The sequence below is a fragment of the Opisthocomus hoazin genome, chromosome 13 (genome assembly GCF_030867145.1).
Source record: "Opisthocomus hoazin isolate bOpiHoa1 chromosome 13, bOpiHoa1.hap1, whole genome shotgun sequence".
Taxonomy (NCBI): Eukaryota; Metazoa; Chordata; class Aves; order Opisthocomiformes; family Opisthocomidae; genus Opisthocomus; species Opisthocomus hoazin.
In genome coordinates this window covers 9255195-9273199 of record NC_134426.1, presented here as the reverse complement: position 1 = coordinate 9273199, position 18005 = coordinate 9255195, and the positions used below count along the sequence as shown (strand labels likewise).

General features: G+C 53.7%; 1 protein-coding gene across 1 annotated transcript in view; it reads left to right on the top strand.

The window, feature by feature from the left end:
* The window catches only part of LOC142363027 (medium-chain specific acyl-CoA dehydrogenase, mitochondrial), a 43963-nt gene that overhangs the window by 7493 nt on the left and 18465 nt on the right, over nucleotides 1–18005 (top strand). The gene's annotated exons all lie outside the window — the stretch shown is intronic.

Sequence of the window (18005 nt, the reverse complement as noted above, 5' to 3'; positions counted from 1 at the left end):
TGGAAAAGTAGCTCTTACTACCTCCACCCCTAAAACACCCAACTCTTCTCTCCTAACCGAAGCACTTCATGCATTAGACAGTGGTAGCAGCTCAAGTGTGAGAAAAGTCAAAACAGATGGAGGTTTTGTGTTCCTACACAATTCAAGAAGGCAGCAAACAAAAAGAGCACAGAGGACAAGGCAGATGTAGAAAACCTCGAGAATAGATGGCAGTGTCCCAGAAGGACCCTTCCAGAGCTGCTGACAAACTAACAGGGGTGCTTACAGCACCGCGGAGCCAAACAGGAACAAACGGCAGCACAGAATCGGAGACTGGGCTAACTCGCGAATCAGCAGCTCACTCTTCAGCGAGACACTGCCCATTCATTCGTGTGTCACAAAAGGCAAGATCTGATAGCGAAGCATTGAATTCTCCCTTGAAAACCTTGAAGTTGCTGGATTTGGTTTCCGCGGAATTCTAAAACTGGGAAGGTATTCTGCATTTCCAGATAAATATAGCCATAAACTGGAAAAGCCAATGCACTGCTGTTTCAAAGAGCATTTCAACCAATAACAGAGCAAAACACAGATTTCACTGTTATTTGCAATACTTTGAATGTTACTGAAAGCAAAGAATTTAAAGTTGCATCTCCATATACCGTGATTGAGTTTCTCAATCCTACTCAACCCAAGCACAACAAACACTACAAGGTCCTATCCATTGGAAAACTGATACTTCCACACTTCAAAAACAGAGTTGGTGGGAGAGCCAAGTGGACTTCGAAGAAACCAATTACAGTTGACTACCAGGAGATAATTCCAATTAGAATTTTTAGTTTTAAACAATCTCTGTTACCTTGGAGGCTGAAGTTTGAATCTCTCAAAGACTTCCGGGTAAAGCAAGGGAAAAACGACCGTCTCTTTTAGAGATGAAATGTGGTCAGAAAGGCCACCCACGCCATCAAATCGTACCTAAAGATAAATTCAACAGAACACATTGGATAAGTTAAAGAAAGCTGCAACCTCGATAAGGTTGCATCAGAAATTATCTGTCAGCACAAAGGAAACGTCCTGGGCAATTTCCAAATTGCTCCAGAGAAAACTGTAAACCAAGGCATCTGTAGGCAGCACGCTACTGAAGGCTTTCACCAACACTGACACAATGAACTAGAAATACTTACCGAACGATCTATTTTCATTGGATCCACATCAGCCAGACTTGCTCCGATTTCCATTTGATCCTGGTGAATTCCCTTTAACTCCTCTTCCCCAAAGTTAAGTGGAAGACACCTGATTTCAATGAAGGACAAAGAGAAAGGCACTTTCTAACTTCAGATTTTTGCTTTCAGCATCATGGCAAGGGAATGCAGAAGACCTTATAAATGAGCATAAACTTCCCAAATAGTTCAAAATACCTTCAGACTCTCTTGCATTTAATGTCCATGAGTAAATACAAGAAAATAAAATTGCTCCAGACATTAAACTGAGTTAATGATTTTAACACGAATAGCCATGCTAGTCAGCACAGTACACGCATGAATGCAAGCTTAGAACAAGTTCTTCCGGATGCGGAGACCGTGAACTGACATTGCTTTGTGTGATGGAAGAACCCCCCCAAAACACACCGACATCTTTTAAAGATTTTTTGCTCCTCCATTCAAAAAGTTACAGCCCGAGTGGATACTTCTTTCATGCGAATTAATATCGTACAGGCTGCCAAGCACTGCTGGTGCGTCCTGAGAACTCTGGGGTGTGTGTGCCAGGGGACACACGTCAGAGACATCAGCCAGAAAGCTTCTTTGTTAAGTCTGTTATCAACATACTTTTTCTAGAGCATTTGTTAAGTAACAAAACCTCCATCATTTCCTCTATAACATTTTCTGTTATGGTGGTCTTCTTTCTGAACAAACTCAATCTAAAGCACAGGAGCAGTAGAATTTCACATTAAAAAACTACATAAACGTTTTCCTCCCCCTATTGCCACTTATCAATCAAACTGCTGATTATCAATCAATTCTAAAAATCCAGTTGTAAAGAGTCCAGTTACAGCTGTCAGTGCTGACAGGTATGATTAAATATTGCCACAATGTAGAAAGTGTACAAGAGGAAAGTGTACAAGAGGAAGAGAATAACACACAGGGTTAGGCAGATGCAAGCTCCTCCCAGGTAGACCCCTCCCTCCCCTGTTCTCCAGTTTCATGAACCTCCTCAAAACTCTGCTGCGGCTGCGCTTCCTGCGCCTCTCCAAATGCTCTTCATCATCACATGAGGAAGAGGATGTGGAGCCACTGTTGTGGACTCTGTGTCTCTGTCCGCAAACATTTAAACAAACAAAACTTAATTTTTCTTAGGAAGGTAGAACGTTTCACTGTTTCCCAAAAAAATTTCAAAAAAATACCTACTCATTTTGTCCCATCCCTTCCTCTCACACACACACACAAATACAGAACCACAGAATCACAGAATGGTCGGGGTTGGAAGGGACCTCTGTGGGTCATCTAGTCCAACCCTCCTGCCGAAGCACGGTCACCTACAGCAGGCTGCACAGGACCGCGTCCAGGGAGGGTCTTGAATGTCTCCAGAGAAGGAGACTCCACAACCTCCCTAGGCAGCCTGTGCCAGGGCTCCGTCACCCTCAGAGGGAAGAAGTTCTTCCTCATCTTCAGACGGAATTTCCTCTGCTTCAGTTTGTGCCCGTTGCCCATTGTCCTGTCACTGGGCACCACTGAAAAGAGCTTGGCCCCATCCTCCTCACACCCACCCTTTAGATATTGATAAGCATATATTACGTCCCCTCGCAGCCTTCTCTTCTTCGGGCTGAACAAGCCCACCTCCCTCAGCCTTTCCTCATAGGGAACATGTTCCAGTCCCCTCACCATCCTCATAGCCCTCCGCTGGACTCTCTCCAGTAGCTCCTCATCTTTCTTGAAGTGGGGAGCCCAGAACTGGACAGAGTACTCTAGATGGGGCCTCACTAGGGCAGTGTAGAGGGGAAGGAGAGCCTCCCTCGACCTGCTGGCCACACTCCACCTAATGCATCCCTCGCCCACCCCAGCCTCCCCCCGGACGCATACTCACTGCTGGCCAAGACTGTACTGGGGCAGTGCTGTTGGCTGGTACCCTTCTATATCCACCCCCATTGTGACGCGTCCCCTGTGATGTCACGGGTGTCTTAGCGCATCACAGTCTCGCCCGCCGGCCATTGGCCCCACCCCGGCTCAGCGACCCACAGCTGCCCTGGTGTACTGGTTGAGGCTGGCCTGCAGATCATGTTCTTCACAGGAGCTTGCACTATGCTTCATTCTGGAGATGTTATCACCTGCCTGCCACTTGGAATCTCCTAATCATAGAATATTCTGAGTTGGAAGGGACCCACGAGGATTCCGAGTCCAACCCCTGAGTCCACACAAGGCAACCTTAAGTTTGATCATCGAATCGCAGAACCATCGCATCATTTAGGTTGGAAAAGATCCTTCAGATCATCGAGTCCAACCGCAAACCCGACACTGCCAACTCCATCACCATACCGTGTCCCAAAGCGCCACGTCCACACAACTTTCAAATACCTGCAAGCATGCTGCCTCAAGCACTTCCCTGGGCAGCCTGTTCCAATGCTTGGCAACCCTTTTGGGGAAGACAGTTTTCCTAATAGCCAACCGAAAAAAGTCTCCTTCTCTGGAGATATTCAAGACCCGCCTGGACAAGGTCCTCTACAGCCTGCTGTAGGTGACCCTGCTTCGGCAGGAGGGTTGGACTAGATGACCCACAGAGGTGCCTTCCAACCCCTACTATTCTGTGGTTCTGTGATTCTGTGTGAAACCTCTCCTCGCGGGAGTCAGCTGGGCCGAGGGCGGCCTTGATGGTCTTGATGGAATAGAGTCATCTCTCTGAGCTAATTATTTTGCACATCTGTGGTTGAAAAACAGGAGGAAAGGAGCGAAGAAACAGGATGGGAAAATCCACCTCTTTGATAAGCGAGAAGGTCATGTGAACGGACACATGATGACCAATCAGAAGAACAAAGGAGCGACATGCCAAAAGACCCTCACCAGTGAGAATCTGGGCGTGGGGAACAAGGGGATATAAAAATGTTATGATTAGCCATTACAGTGCTTCTGCTGCTGCTTCTGTTTGCTTTTGCTTGCCTTGTGACTGCCGTAACTTCTTGTGGCGTGTCGCCACAACTAACGATGACACGAAGTTTGGGCTCAGCAAGTAACGATTTGCATTGTGCAATTAGGACTAGATTTACAGGGCACAAGCTGCATTTCAGGCCCCTTCCCGCGTCCAGCCTGTGGCTGGCAGGATGCTGCCTGGAACCAGGAATGAACGGGTTTTCCCGGCCGACAGCAAGCGGCCCCGTGGCACCAAGCCTGCCTGCGTACTCCGCAAGGCGATTTGGCTCCAAGGCAAGCCACAGAACTCCCGCGACACCTCCCCAGCCTCCGCGCATCTCACTACTGAATCACCTTTTAACTCACATACAATGTAGTTTGTAATGCTGCAGTATCACCTCCTGTTTCCAAAACAACATTTTCAATTTTCTTGTGTCCTGCACACTCCAGAAAGTCCACGTCACGACGAAACCCGACCTAAGGAGCAGGTTTTCTTGTGCTTATGAGCAGGCTGGAACTCACACTGCCTTCTCCTCAAGCCTGCAAGGAATTCATAGCCTAGCCTGCTATTCGCACCGACCTCTTTTCATAAAACTCGCGGGAAATGCACTACCTTGGTGAAGATTCTCTCTTCTCACCACTTCAGCTGATTTTGGCTGATGAGTTCAGCAGTTTTGGGGGCCAAGTTAAACACACAGTGACCAAACGCAGCCCTTCTCAGAAACCAGGTTGAAAAGGCAATCCCTAAGGAATTACCACTACTTACCTTCTCGATAGTCTTCTTTTTCTTGGCCTGATTTCAGCTTTGTCAACTGCCTACATGAAGAAAGAGGACAGAGGAAAGGAGAAAAGAATTCTTGTACAGAAGTATTCTATCGCATCATGCTGTATTGCATTGCATAGTTCCCCCTTAAGGCTGGGAACTTCACCAAGTTTACAACCCGGTGCTCCAGGTCATCCCAAGAAAAGCCTGGAGACAACAAAGAGGGTTCAGATCCCAAGTCTGCTGCGTACCACACACACAAAGTTTTCTCAGGACAGACATTCCCCAACCTGCGTGTCTTCCAGTCTCAACAGGGCAAGTAATATCTCGGTACCCAAAGTGGTGGAGAGATCTCCAAGCACTTGGGAGAAGATGCATGTTTTTTATACAAGCACAAGATTTTGATGAAGAACAGTGATTCTCGTTCCGAGACACTGGCACTGATATTAACATAATCGTACTCCCCTGCAGAGTTTTAGCTGTAGATTTATCACCATGTGAATCCTTGGGCACGCTTTCGCTTTTCCTTTTCATTCTATAAATCCAACAGAGATTAAACACTTAGAAATACCTTGTAAAGTGTCTTTGCTGGACATTTTCACTTAATATTTCCATGCTTTTGTCAAAGCTAGAGTCTGTACAGGGTGGCATGCTTTTTCTCATTGATCTTAAACAGTGTCCATTGAAACATTCAGTTTTGACAACGAATGTTTGGACAAACACATGAGGCAGAAGCAAAGAAAACGGAAACACACCTCCAAAACCAAGCCCACACGGAGGGATTGCACAGTTTGGCATTCAGCATCACCGCACCTTGCGTATGGGTGTGGATAGTTAGGGCCTGGCGGTCGGAAGATGTCGCGCTGTACGGAAAGGTAGGACCCCCCCTCCTCTCCTGATAGCCAGTAGCGTTTAGCCAATGAAGTAAGCAGACGGAAGTGACGCTGTAAACCTAAGCTATATAATGCTGTGCTACTTATCAATAAACACCATTTGCTGTCCACCACATTGGTGTCTGCGAGCTGATGGCCCAAGCGGCTGGGGGATAGGTTGCCATGCCGTTCCTGAACCAGGTCGCCACGCATATGAAGGCAACATATGGGAGGTGGCCCAACGGAACAGCCATGGATCCTGCCACACAGTTTATGGCAACTGAAAGAAAATTTGATTCTCATAAAATTCAACTTTGCTTATGCTGTTATCAATTTAAAAAAAAAATAACTGTCAAATGAACTGAGAGACATTTTCTCTGCTCAAGAGGCATGCAGACATCTTCAAAACAGCGTACTGCTTTGCTTTGACTTAAATATAGTTATCACGATCCTCCAGCATCAAGAAGATTGTCACCGTTACAAGCAAGACTCAACTTTACCTCAGAAAGTTACAGCAGTCAGTCTCGCTTTGTTTCAAGTCCGGTTGTTCTGACAGGCAAAAATATGCCATCGCAAAAGCTCTTCTGTTTGTGGAAAAAGGGTTTCTCCGAGATCCCGTCTTGAGATGGTGGATTCTGTGAAAGCCACCTGAGGTGCTACCAGGTCATTAAAAGAAATCACCTCTGAACTGCATGAAGAGGTTTCTAAAGCATTGACTTTTCACACGCCTAAACGAGATGGCTTGAAAACTTTGATTTAATATGCAGTGGACTGTCCAGCACCACAGACCACTTCAGAAAACTCTGTCGCCACAAGCTGGAAACAATGATAAAAGTTCATCAAGTTTTCCATCGTCTTCTTCTAAAGAGAGGGACTGAAACCTCTGGGAGATGTTTAGGTCTGCAGCGTTCCAAAGGCAATCACAGCGAGATGTCTCATAAAAATATGTACCTAGCTGTCGGACGAAAATATCAAATAAATGCAGCCAAACGTCTTCAGCTTTCTTAATAAATTTTAATATATATTTGGTATCTGTATAAATAAATATGTACAAGTAATCTATTGAATTCTGCAGATAACAAACAGTGCGTCACGAAAAGAACACCTTCCAGAGCTGAAGTCAAGTCTGCTGAAATCCAGTGTCACTGTGTGCGCGAGAAGGCTGCAAATTCTTTCTTCATATCCTAGTAAAAAAAACAGACAAGCCAGCAGTCAGCGTGAAGAAAAACTCATGCAGGCGTTCGCATTTTCAGACCAGCACTGCCAGAGGCCCCCTGCACAGACTCACAAAGCTATGTTTGAAGTTTGAGGGGGCAAGACAAGCAAGCAGCCCCAGTCGCTGTGCCTCTGTGTGAGCAGTGCCATGGGCAGATGAGGCTGAGCAACAGCTTTCCAGGCTAGCTCTTTCTGGCTGCGAGCTATCTGTAGACGTTCGCATTTTCGGAGCAGGGCTGCTGGAGGCGCCCGGCACGGACCCCCTAAGCTACGTTTGAAGTTTGAGGTGGCAAGACAAGTAAGCAGCCCCAGTCTCTGTGCCTCTGTGCGAGCAGTGCCATGGGCAGATGAGGCTGAGCAACAGCTTTCCAGGCTAGCTCTTTCTGCCTGCGAGCTATCTGCAGACGTTCGCATTTTCGGAGCCGGGCTGCCGGAGGCGCCATGCACGGACCCACTAAGCTACGTGTGACATATGAAGTGGCAAGACAAGCAAGCAACCCCAGTCTCTGTACCTCAGTTCCGAGTACTGCCATGGGCAGATGAGGCTGAGCAACAGCTTTCCAGGCTAGCCCCTTCTGCCTGCGAGCTATCTGCAGACGTTCGCATTTTAGGAGCAGGGCTGCCAGCGGCACCCTGCACGGAGCCTGAAAGCTACGTTTGAAGTTTGAGGTGGCAAGACAAGCAAGCAGCCCCAGTCTCTGTGCCTCTGTGCGAGCAGTGCCATGGGCAGATGAGGCTGAGCAACAGCTTTCCAGGCTAGCCCCTTCTGCCTGCCAGCTATCTGCAGACGTTCGCATTTTCTAAGCAAGTCTGCTGGAGACCCCACGCACAGACACCAAAATTACGTTTGAAGTTTGAGGTGGCAAGACAAGCAAGCAGCCCCAGTCTCTGTGCCTCTGTGCGAGCAGTGCCATGGGCAGATGAGGCTGAGCAACAGCTTTCCAGGCTAGCCCCTTCTGCCTGCCAGCTATCTGCAGACGTTCGCATTTTCTAAGCAAGTCTGCTGGAGACCCCACGCACAGACACCAAAATTACGTTTGAAGTTTGAGGTGGCAAGACAAACAAGCAGCCCCAGTCTCTGTGCCTCTGTGCGAGCAGTGCCATGGGCAGATGAGGCTGAGCTTTCCAGGCAATCTCTTTCTGGCTGCGAGCTATCTGCAGACGTTCGCATTTTCGGAGCCGCGCTGCTGGAGGCGTCATGCACGGACCCACTAAGCTACGTGTGACATATGAAGTGGCAAGACAAGCAAGCAGCCCCAGTCTCTGTGCCTCTGTGCCTCTGTGCGAGCAGTGCCATGGGCAGATGAGGCTGAGCAGCAGCTTTCCAGGCTAGCTCTTTCTGCCTGAGAGCTATCTGCAGATGTTCGCATTTTGGAAGCAGGGCTGCCGGTGGAACCCGACACGGGGACCCAAAATTACGTTTGAAGTTTGAGGTGGGAAGACAAGCAAGCAGCCCCAGTCTCTGTAACTCAGTTCCGAGCACTGCCATGGGAAGATGAGGCTGAGCAACAGCTTTCTAGGCTAGCTCTTTCTGGCTGTAAGCTATCTGCAGACGTTCGCATTTTGGGAGCAGTCCTGCGTGAAGGCCTCCTGCACAGATCGCCAAAGTTACGTTTGAAGTTTGCGGTGGCAAAACAAGTAAGCAGCCCCAGTCTCTGTGCCTCTGTGCGAGCAGTGCCATGGGCAGATGAGGCTGAGCAACAGCTTTCCAGGCTAGCCCTATCTGCCTGCCAGCTATCTGCACACGTTTGCATTTTCGAAGCACGGCTGCGAAGGAGCCTGACAGGGACCCTCCCCGTTCCCAGGCTACGTGTGAAGTTTGAGGTGGTAAGACAAGCAAGCAGCCCCAGTCTTTGTGCTTCTGTGTGAGCAGTGCCATGAGCACAGGAGGCTGAGCAACAGCTTTCCAGGCTAGCCCTTTCTGCCTGCCAGCTATCTGCAGACATTCGCATTTTCGGAGCAAGGCTGCCAGACGGAGCCTGGCAGGGACCCCTGCAATTCGCTGTCCATGTTTAACGTTTGAGGTGGCAAGACAAGCAAGCAGCCCCAGTCTCTGTGCCTCTGTGTGAGCAGTGCCATGGGTAGATGAGGCATGTGTCTTTGCCTTTCCATGTGCCCTAAGGACTGGCGTGGGCCTTTCGGGACAAACGAGCAGCTGCAAAAGGGTATTTTGGTCCCTCCCAAGGACCTCCATTTCTCCTTTTGTGCTTTCCAAGCCGCTCTGTTTGCCCTCTGGTGTGGCTTGCAGCTCTACGGGTGCCGTTTGGTGCAGCCCACAGCTCTCCGTCTGCCCTCGGTGACACCCAGAGCCCTCCCTCTGTCTTTCTCTGTGCCCCACGAATGCCTTTAGCCTCTTCTCCCCTCAGGATTGGCTCCAGTGGCCTCCCACCCTGTCCTCAACAAGAAGAAGCTGGGGGACGCACAGTGCACACACGGCGCTTTGGGTCTGGGGCGGCCCCCGGCGGGCGATTCCCAGCGCTGCCGGCTCCACCCCGCGCCCGTCCGCCGGGGAGCGAGGGCCCTGCTCCCGCCGCGCAGCCCCGGGCCCGGCTCCCCTCACGGGCGCTGCCCCCCCTCGCGGGGTCCTTCCGTGCCGCGGGGTGCCCATTCCCATCGCCTGCATGCGGCGCCGCCTCGGAGCGCCGGCGCGGGTCAGGCGAGCGGCGCGGGCAGCTCCGGCGGGGTCCTGGCGGGAGGGGTCCTGGCTGGCACGGCGAGGCGGGAGGTGGCGGGGCGGGAGGGCTCTCAGCGCGGAATGGCGCTGGGCCCGGGCTGCGGTACCGGTGGGGTAGGGTTTGTGCCGGCAGCAGCCGCGCCTCCCGCCCTGGGGGGGGTGGTGATGTGATGAACCGCGCAGTCCCTGGACGTGTCGGACTCGAACCCTCCCTTCTGCCCCGACCGCCGCGGTGCCTGGCGCTGGTTACCGACAGCCACAAATTAGCTCGTCAACGCGGTAAGAACATCCCGTCACAAAACGGGTTTCATTCCTTAAAGTCAGCAACGCTAACCTGGGCTGAAGTGTGGTTTTTTTTAGTAGCAGCTATAAATGTTCTGCTATTTATTCTTTTTTTAATATTACAAACAGTGTTCCAGCGTTTGCTGCTGAGCCGCAGAATCACAGAATGGTTGGGGTTGGAAGGGCCCTCTGTGGGTCACCCAGCCCAACCCCCTGCCCAAGCAGGGTCACCTGCACTAGGTTGTAGAGGACCTTGTCCACGCGGGTTTGGAAGGAGACTCCACAACCTCCCTGGGCAGCCTGGGCCGGGGCTCCGTCACCCTCAGAGGGAAGAAGTTCTTCCTCGTGTTCAGCTGGAGCTTCCTCTGCTTCAGTTTGTGCCCGTTGCCCCTTGTCCTGTCGCTGGGCACCACTGGAAAGAGTCTGTCCCCGTCCTCCTGACCCCCACCCTGCAGATATTTAGAGGCATTTCTAAGGTCCCCTCGCAGCCTTCTCTTCTCCAGGCTGAACAAGCCCAGCTCCCTCAGCCTCTCCTCGCAGGAGAGATGCTCAAGTCCCCTCACCATCCTCGTAGCCCTGCGCTGGACTCTCTCCAGTAGCTCCTCATCTTTCTTGACCTGGGGAGCCCAGCACTGGACACAGCACTGCAGATGGGGCCTCACAAGGGCAGAGCAGAGGGAGAGGAGAACCTCCCTGGACCTGCTGCCCACACTCCTCCTGATGCACCCCAGGATCCCATTGGCCTTCTTGGCACCCAGGGCACGCTGCTGGCTCATGGTCACCCTGTCGTCCCCCAGCACTCCCAGTCCCTCTCCACAGAGCTGCTCCGAGCAGGTCCGCCCCAGCCTGTACTGGTGCCTGGGGTTGTTCCTCCCCAGGTGCAGGACCCTGCCCTTGCCCTGGTTGAACCTCATCAGGTGCCTCTCTGCCCAGCTTTCCAGCCTATCCAGGTCACGCTGAATGGCAGCACAGCCTGCTGGTGTATCTACCACACCTCCCAGTTTGGTGTCATCATCAAACTTGCTGAGGGTACATTCTAACTCTTCATCCAGGTTGTTGATGAAGAAGTTAAACAAGACTGGGCCCAGTACTGACCCCTGGGGCACACCACTGGTTACCGGCCTCCAACCAGACTCCGCGCCGCTGATGCCGACCCTCTGAGTTCTGCCACTCAGCCAGTTCTCAACCCACCCCACCGACCACTTGAGCGATGTTCTGCTGTGATAACTGTAAGCCTTGAAATGCACGTTGACAGATCACCAAACCAAACCTCAGAGTATCGACATCCTGCTGAGCAAACGAGCACGAATCCTTCCTGCTTCGTGCTGGACCAGCATGACCAAATGAGAAAAGAAACTGATCCACAACGCGGAGGAAAACTACAACCTTCATTCTCACGACCCCCAGAGGGACCACGATGACCCCCTCGCAACAGTACGTGCAGCCGCAAAAACAATATACCAGGATGTGCCACATAGAGCCCGGAACCACTACACTATAAAAAGAGACTCTGCTGGGGGGTGGGGTGCGTACCGTTGGCGGAGCAGGAGGCTCCCCGGCCGCCCAGCGCTGTTTTGCCTGCTTCATTGCTTGCTTAAATAAATTCTATTGCTAATAAGTTCACAACTGATTAATTAACAATTGGCTGCTCAATTTGAATTCGTCACGGGAGGCGAGCTTCTATAACAGGTATAAATGTTTTACAATTTATTTTTTTGAATATTACAAACTGTGTTCTAGCATTTGCTGCTGAGCCGGTGTTTCAGCGAGGGCAAGGGCCGGAACGTCACGCAGGGGCTGATGCAGCGCAGGTCACTGAAGCTGCTGCCGCGAAAGAACATCGCAAAATTCCATAAAAATATTGCCAGGTATGTTTTCAGCTTGTTTCATTCCTGACTATCGCAATTGTTACTTCATTTCAAATTTTCAATCTGTTATTCTTTTAATTCTAAAGCCGTATCTGCTCAAAGGCTCAGGGCTTTTAATTTGGCTGCTGTATGTAAACACATCAAATACTTTGTGCAACTGGGTTACATCTCTACAGCTGCCGAACGGGAGCTGTGAAGAAACAGGCGGGGCAGACGCTGCACACGCTGTATCGTCTCATCGCATCTTTTTTAACCTGTCTCTTAAAACCTCGTCTGAGCTCTGCGTAACCTCCCGCTCGGGGCCGTGCGCGTGCCGCAGGGACGAGTGCCAGCTCTGGCGACACCTCCCTGCCCCTCGCTGGAATCCGGTGCCAGCAACGGGAGCCAGACCCAGGGCGTGGGTGCCCCGGGCTGGGGGGCAGTGGGAGTGGGGTCCCAGTGCTGCTGCTGGGGCCGGTGGGCTGCCCGTGCAGCTGTGGGAGCAACTGGGGGTCTTTAGCTTCCAGCCACTGCAGCAGGGACAGTCTGGGTCCCCAAAACCAGCTGCTGGGGGGGACTGGCGTGAGTGAGGGGCTCTGTGCCTGGGGCCGGGGGGCCAGGGTCCGCGTCCCCCCGAGGCAGCGGGGCGGGGGCTGCAGGGGTACTCACCGGGGAATCGGTACCCGGGCTGGGGTACCGGTCGGGCAGGGTCTGTGCCGGCAGCAGCCGCGTCCCCCGCCCTGGGCAGAGACCGCGGCTCCCGGGGGTCCCGGCCGGCTCTGCTGGAGGCGGTGGCAGCTCCCGACAGCCCGCGGCGTCCCGCTCTGCAGAGCTATAAATTATCTGTCTGCATTGCTGTCATGGCTGCCACAAAGACACGATTTCGTTGCCTGTGGCAGGATACAGGGCAGCAGCACCTTCTGTTCGCTGCCCTGCTGTGCGCTGAGCGGGCGTAACGGGGGAGCACACAGCTGAGATCAGGCCGTGCCAACATCTGCCTTTCTTTGCAGAGCATTCAGAAACCTCGAGGTACCCTAAAAGTTTGTATAAATAACAAAACAACTCTAAATATCCTATTATTTATGGAAAGTTTTTGATTTTTGCCTGACAGCTCCTTCCAACACCGACATGTCAACAAGAATCTGTATGGCTATGTTGCCCCCCACCCTCTGTTCCCTCTCTGAGAGCAGAAACGGGTGCAGGGACGGAGTGTTCGCACAACCCCCCAGCTCTGCCCGGGTCCCAGGACCCCAGCGCAGCTCCCGCCGGGCAGGGCCGTCTCCTCCGCAGCACCGGCCCCGCTCCCTCCCCGGCCGCCCTGCTGGATGAGACCCCTACGGGATCGTCCCTGGGCATCAGCGGGGAGCGGGATGGCGCGGGCAGAGCCGCAGCACACAGCCCTCGGCACCAGCTCCGTCCCGCTGGCAGGGCCAGGTGCCATCGAGGTGGCGGGGACGGCTGCGGGCCGTGACACCGGGGCTGAGAGCAGCCCCGGCTCGGGGATGGCCGCCATTCCTGCTCTCCAGACGCCCCGCGCCCTCACCTGACGTTCCAGGGCTGGGGCTGGAGCTGGACGTGAGCGTCAGTCTGGGCACAGCGGCGCGGCAGAGCCCCCAGGCAGCTCTCGGACCCCTCGGGAGTCCACCCGGAATCACGGAGGGTGAAGCAGAGCTGTGCTGCCGGCATTGCCACCCCGTGAATGCTCCCCGACCTCTGCAAATGGAGGCATTTCCCAGTTGTCACAGCCTGCCAGTGTTTCTGCCCAGAAACCTCTGTTACACGCTGCCTTTCCTGGGGGTCTCGGCGGAGATCTGCGCTCCCAAGTTCCCCCGTTCAGTGAGCAAGCAGCCGCTCGCTGGCGGCTTTCCGCACGGGGCCGTTCAGCAGGGATTTGCAACAGCTGCCGGGTGCTGCTTGCAGACACGAGTGGGAAAAGACAGGGAAAACCTTGGGTTAAAATTCTTCCCATTCTGCTCTTCGAGTGCCTCTACCCTGTCTTGGGCTGCCTTTAAGCCTGAGCCCTTCATTCCCCGTCGCAAGTCTCTCGCTGAAGGGAAGGAGAGCAAATTGTGACGTGCCTAAGAAGAACCCGTGCCTCAGTACGAGGGACACTGGCGATACTGGAGAGAGGGAGACCTTGTTGCGGCCGCCAGTACTTAAAGGGGGGCTGTAGGAAAGCTGGGGACAGGCTTTTCAGCAGGGCCTGTTGTGACAGGACAAGGGATAGCAGTTTTAAACTGAAAGAGGGTAGATGTAGATCAGATCTAAGGAAGGCATTTTTTTCGGAGGAGGGTGGTGGGACAGTGGAACAGGTTGCCCAGAGAAGCTGTGCAGGTCCCATCCCTGGCAACGTTCCAGGTCAGGTTGGACAGGGGCTTTGGGTAGCCTCGTCTCGTGGAAGATGTCTCTGCCCGTCTCAGCAGGATGTTCTGACTGGGTGATCCCCGAAGGTCCCTCCCAACCCAACCCATGATTCTGTGGCTCTCAGCCTGTGGATGGTGGTAAGTGCTTCTGAGGTCACTCGTGCCCCGGTACGTGGTGGGCCGGCAGCAGGCGCAGGGGGTGGGCAGGTCTTGTCTCCTTGCAGGAAAACCCTGAAGCAGCTCCAGACTGGAGCGTGAGGCCGTACGTCATAGTCTCGGCCCCGCTCTGTGCCTGGTGCGGGGCAGCCCGCAGCCACCTCCAAAGTGTCATCCCTGCGGGTCCCCGCTACCAAAACCCTGCTGATTGCGCCCAATACAGGCACTTTTACGTTCATCCTTGGAGTGCGGGGTCGAACTGGGGCAGGTGGTCCGTGAGTCGGTGGCTGCGATCTCCCCGTGCCGCAGTTGGCTTTCCCCGAGGTCCCTGTTCCTTTTGGCATTCCCCACAGCTTTTCACAGCTCGTTAGCTACGCTTACGATTCGTCGCTCTGGGGTTCTGCTTTGGACAGCTTCATCCTTCCATGAAACAGTAACACGTTCTTCACAATCCTGTTTCTTAGTTTCTGTGGTGAATTTTGAACTTACAAGATTACGAAACTGTAGCTATGCTAAGGGTAGGGCTTTACAAAACTACCTACAGCAGCAATAGCCCAGCTGTTTCGATGATCATGTCACATTTTGATTCCCCTTTTTATTCCTCAGTACAACGCCGGGGCTGGAGCTCAGGGTGGTGCTGGCTGAGCCCTGGGGCGAGGGGACAGGGCTGAGCTCTGCCCAGCTGGGTCCCTGCTGTGCTTGACCCGTCCGCCCCACGGCTGCGGCAGCGGCTCCGGGCAGCGCTGCGGTCTCAGGCCGGCGTTGCGGCGTGAATCCCGACCCCTTTTCCCGGGGCGTTTGCAGCATCGCCCCGTGGCGCGGGAGGCGAAGCCCCGGGATTCCTCGTGGAGGTGCTGAGGGATCTCGCTGTGGGTGAGAAGTTCAGGCGTCGAGGGTGGCGCGTGGACTTTGAAGGCGCGCAGCGTCTGCCCCGGGGGTTGGCTTGAGGAACCTGGTGCCGCAGTCCGCTTGCTGGGCGCGTGGGCTACCGCCGAGGTGCGGACGTTGCTGTGGGTGGGGGAGGCCTCTAAATATCTGCAGGGTGGGGGTCAGGAGGATGGGGCCAGACTCTTTGCAGTGGTGCCCAGCGACAGGACAAGGGGCAATGGGCACAAACTGGAGCAGAGGAAGCTCCAGCTGAACCCGAGGAAGAACTTCTTCCCTCTGAGGGTGACAGAGCCCTGGCCCAGGCTGCCCAGGGAGGCTGTGGAGTCTCCTTCTCTGGAGATATTCCAGCCCTGCCTGGCCGCGGTGCTGTGCAGCCTGCTCTGGGTGACCCTGCTTGGGCAGGGGGTTGGGTTGGGGGACCCACAGAGGGCCCTGCCAACCCTGAACATTCTGTGATTCTGTGGTGCATGGGTACCCCCAAACACCATGGCCACCCCGGTTCTGGTTCAGCCGTGGCTCTGAGCGTTCTCAGACCCGTCCAGATGCAGCCCCTCGAGGGCTGTATCCCGTAGGCAACCTCCCTGGGGCAGCTCCTTGCCCTCCTACCAGGGCGCTGGGCGCCTGCTCATGGCACCAGCCGTCTTCACGTGGCTGGGCTTGGTCCCTGGGGCTTTTCCCCGTGGGAGCTGTGTGCTCAGTGGGGAGCGCAGTCGCCCTTTTCCCAGCAGCAGTGGTTAATGCTCGGAAAGGGTCTGCAGCTGATGAAGGAAAGGGTTGGCAGTGCAAATGAGGGCTGCAGATGTGCTCCTGTTCCCGTCCCCTGCACAGGGACATGGGTCGTTCGCTCTTGTTGCGGGGCAGTTTCAGTTCTCGCAAGCGTCTCTGTTCCTGGAATTCCAGAGAAACCTTTGAATCTGTTTGGAGGCTGAGGTGGTCCTGGAGAGCCCCGTCCCGTGTCCAGGCAGCCCAGTGCTCCGCTCCTCGAGGGCTTGCTGGTCCGAGTGAAAGGCAGCAGCTTGCTTTCCCTGGGAACCCCTCCTCCAAAGCTGACCAAAGCAAGCACAGTCTTTGTGTGTGGATGGCAACAGTCTGTGCATGGGTAAGTGTCCCGGTTCGTGTCGATCTCTCAAATTTACAGGACAACGCACTTTGTAAATTCAGATTTATTTCGCAAGCTCCTCTGGTTAAAAAAAAAAAACAATCAAGCAAAGGCTTAGTCCCCTTTGTACAGATGAGTCTGCCGTGTGAATTCTCTAATTCATTAACTTGTGAATTTGCTGCACCTTCTCAAATACCTGGTGTGTGATGGAGCAGCTTATGCTGGAGGCCATCATGAAGCAAGTGGAAGAAAAGAAGGTTATCAGGAGTAGTCAGCATGGATTCACCAAGGGGAAATCATGCCTGACCAATCTGATAGCTTTCTACAATGACATGACTGGCTGGGTAGACGAAGGGAGAGCCATGGATGTTGTCTACCTCGACTTCAGCAATGCTTTCTACACTGTCTCCCATGATATCCTCCTAGGGAAGCTGAGGAAGTGTGGGCTGGATGAGTGGTCGGTGAAGTGGATAGAGAACTGGCTGAATGGCAGAACTCAGAGGGTTGTCATCAGCGGCGCTGAGTCAAATTGGAGGCTGGTAACAAGTGGTGTCCACCAGGGGTCAGTACTGGGCCCAGTCTTGTTTAACTTCTTCATCAACGACCTGGATGAAGAGTTAGAATGTACCCTCAGCAAGTTTGCTGATGACCCCAAACTGGGAGGTGTGGTAGATACACCAGAAGGCTGTGCTGCCATTCAGCGTGACCTGGATAGGCTGGAAAGCTGGGCAGAGAGGAACCTGATGAGGTTCAACCAGGGCAAGGGCAGGGTCCTGCACCTGGGGAGGAACAACCTCGTGCACCAGTACAGGCTTGGGGTGGACCTGCTGGAGAGCAGCTCTGCGGAGAGGGACCTGGGTGTCCTGGTGGATGACAGGTTAACAGTGAGCCAGCAGTGTGCCCTGGCTGCCAAGAAAGCCAATGGGATCCTGGGGTGCATCAAGAAGAGTGTGGCCAGCAGGGCGAGGGAGGTTCTCCTTCCCCTCTACACTGCCCTAGTGAGGCCTCATCTAGAGTACTGTGTCCAGTTCTGGGCTCCCCAGTTCAAGAAAGATGAAGAGCTACTGGAGAGAGTCCAGCGCAGGGCTACGAGGATGATGAGGGGACTGGAACATATCCCCTACGAGGAGAGGTTGAGGGAACTGGGCTTGTTCAGCCTGAAGAAGAGAAGGCTGCGAAGGGACCTTATAAATGCTTACAAATATCTGCAGGGTGGGTGTCAGGAGGATGGGGCCAAGCTCTTTCCAGTGGTGCCCAGTGACAGGACAAGGGGCAACGGGCACAAACTGGAGCAGAGGAAGCTCCAGCTGAACCCAAGGAAGAACTTCTTCCCTCTGAGGGTGACAGAGCACTGGCCCAGGCTGCCCAGGGAGGCTGTGGAGTCTCCTTCTCTGGAGATATTCCAGCCCCGCCTGGACAAGGTCCTCTACAGCCTGCTGTAGGTGACCCTTCTTCGGCAGGAGGGTTGGACTAGATGACCCACAGAGGTCCCTTCCAACCCCTACTACTCTGTGATTCTGTGTTCTCCAGAATCTTGCAGATTCTCTGGCTGCGTGTCCGAGAGGGCAAGAGTTACCCAACCAATGGTGGGAGTGCTGCTGCACCCCAGTGCGTGCCCAGCGTGCCCTGTGAGCGTGCTGCTCGCACTTGGACCTAGCGGTGCTGCTGCCGGTGGTGTCCCATACTCGGGGTTGGTTTGCCCGGTGTGCAGGACGCCAATGTGCACTCCGAGCAGAGGGGTTTGGCTGCGTG